Consider the following 2,372-nt stretch of genomic DNA (forward strand, 5'->3'; position numbering starts at 1 on the left):
TAAGTAAAATGAACAGTACATTGGATTGGGAATCAAGACACCTGAGTTGTAGTACAAACTTTCATCCTCTATCACTTTACTAACATCGCTTGAAAGGCACCTGAGTGTTACAATGTTGGACATAGAGTCAGTCAGTCAATAAACATTTATAGCATCTGCTACATTCCAGACAAATACAAAACAAACAAAAAAAAGATCAACCCATACCCTCAAGGAGTTCACAATCTGTTAGGAGAAGACAACACAAAAATCAAAGATGACAAAGGAGGAGGTACCCAGCAGGAGAGCATCGTTATGATGGAGTTCAGTTCAAAAGAGTGTACCTGGGCAGCAACCCAACATGGCACAGTCGGTGAACATCACTTAGGTGTCACTGCTGCAGCTGAAGCTGCTCAAGAACCAGCTGAACCAAGAGGTGGAGTTTTTCTCCTCATTCCTCAGCAGCTGAAGGTTGTACAGATGAAATACATGAAGGCCAAGGAGTGTCTGAATGTGCTGAAAAAGAGCAATGAGGGGAAAGAATTACTCATCCTATTGACCAGTTCTGTGTATGTACTTGGGAAGCTACATAATGTGGAGCATGTTCTCATTGATGTAGGAATTGGCTACTATGTGGAGAAGTCAGCAGATGATGCTAAAGACTTCTTCAAGAGGAAGATTGACTTCCTCACTAAGCAGATGGAAAAAAATTCAGCCCGCTCAGCAGGAGAAGCATGCCATGAAGCAGGTTATCATGGAGATGATGAGCCAGAAGATTCAGCAGCTCACAGTGCTGGGGGCATCCCTGGCAGCCATGGCCAAAGCCTGAGAGGGGTTAGTGGGGAAGGGGTTGGGGGGAGCCGAGAGCACATGTACAGAGCCAATGTAAGTGTCCGCTGGGCAAAAAAAAAAAAAAGAGTATACCTGGGTGGGAAATGAAGAGATGGTTGCCTAGGAGCCCTCTTTAAATGAAGGCTTTGGGAGTTCTTTACTTTGATCTTCAATCAGAGGGCAGACAATAATGAGGTTATGGCTTAAGTATGAGTGCCAAGACTGATGTAATCTCACAGGAGGATGTTTCCTGATGATGAAGTTCTAGGGATATCATCATGGTGGAGTCCAGTCTAAGGAGTACTGCCAGGTCAAGAATAAATCAGGAATAGCAGGATTAGAATACTGCCTTAAACACTGACTAGGTATGTGCCCAGGTCAAATCATTTAACTTATTTCAACCTCAGTTGCATCAAACATATACTAGTATTTAAATATAATGTACTAGTATTTAAGAAATAATTTAATAACTTATAATATTATAATTTAATAAATAATAATTTAATAAATAATGGTATTTAATGAGGATTAAATCAGTTAACATATGTAAAGTAGTTTGCAAACCTTAATGTGATTTATAAATCCTAGTTATTATAGTAATGATGAAGAAGATGATAATTTCATCTCTCTGGACTTCATTTTCCTGTTTATAAGATGAAGTATTTGACTAAATGATCTTTAAAGTCTTTTTCAGCTCTATTAGAATATTCTGAACACTACAAGACTTAAGCTGAATGATTCAATAATTGTTCTTTAGTTGCAAATGCCACAATCCTAGTGCAATTCTAGAGGTACAGTCTAGAACAATGTCTGTGGGTAAATATTATTAGCTGAATATGAATGGTACACCATATACTAGGGTGTTGAAGAACTTTAAAGTATACAAAGTGTTGACATGAGATTATGTTTTTCGTATTTTAAAATTTTAGAACTCTTTGAAAAATACAACAAACATTACATGGGCACATTTAAATTAATTCATTTTTCTCCTTTGTAGTTATGATATTAATTAAACTATTTTCAGAAAGTCACCTTTTCAATTGTAGTCAAGTGTCTCATTAATGAAAAATCTGATAGATTGGAAATAATTAAAGCAACAGCTGCATTTGAAACATTGGCATTCCTATTACAGCAATATATAATTTGGAAACTATCAGGAAAAAATGTCATAGGGAATTTCTCACTTAAGCAGATGAAGTCTGAACTAATATATCTCACTTATGTAACCTTCTGGAGACTTTTTTTTAAATTTCCTAAATACTATTTAGTGCATTATGTATTAAGAGACTGAGAGCTGTACTCTATACTTCCATCTATCAAAAATGTGTTTTAAGCCATTACATTGACATAATAAATTGATATTGAACTAGAAAGAGGTGGCTGGAACCTATATTTTTATGGAGAAATGCTCATATTTCTGACTAGGAGTTTGGTTTTCACCATATAGCACTATTTGAAGGAGAAACTATACATGAAAGGCATATGACATCAAATATATGAATCTCCTAGTTTTTTGTTTTTTTAAGCTGGGAAGTCATATATTTGATTGATGTCATATTCCA

At 35.9% G+C, this 2,372-nt stretch overlaps 1 pseudogene; it reads left to right on the forward strand.

Moving 5' to 3' along the window:
- The first annotated feature begins 340 nt into the window (after positions 1 to 340).
- Positions 341 to 808, forward strand: LOC110207891 (prefoldin subunit 5 pseudogene; annotated as a pseudogene).
- Positions 809 to 2,372: the final 1,564 nt, after the last annotated feature.

Source organism: Phascolarctos cinereus, unplaced genomic scaffold (genome assembly GCF_003287225.1).
Source record: "Phascolarctos cinereus isolate Bilbo 61053 unplaced genomic scaffold, phaCin_HiC Scaffold_4;HRSCAF=312, whole genome shotgun sequence".
Taxonomy (NCBI): domain Eukaryota; kingdom Metazoa; phylum Chordata; class Mammalia; order Diprotodontia; family Phascolarctidae; genus Phascolarctos; species Phascolarctos cinereus.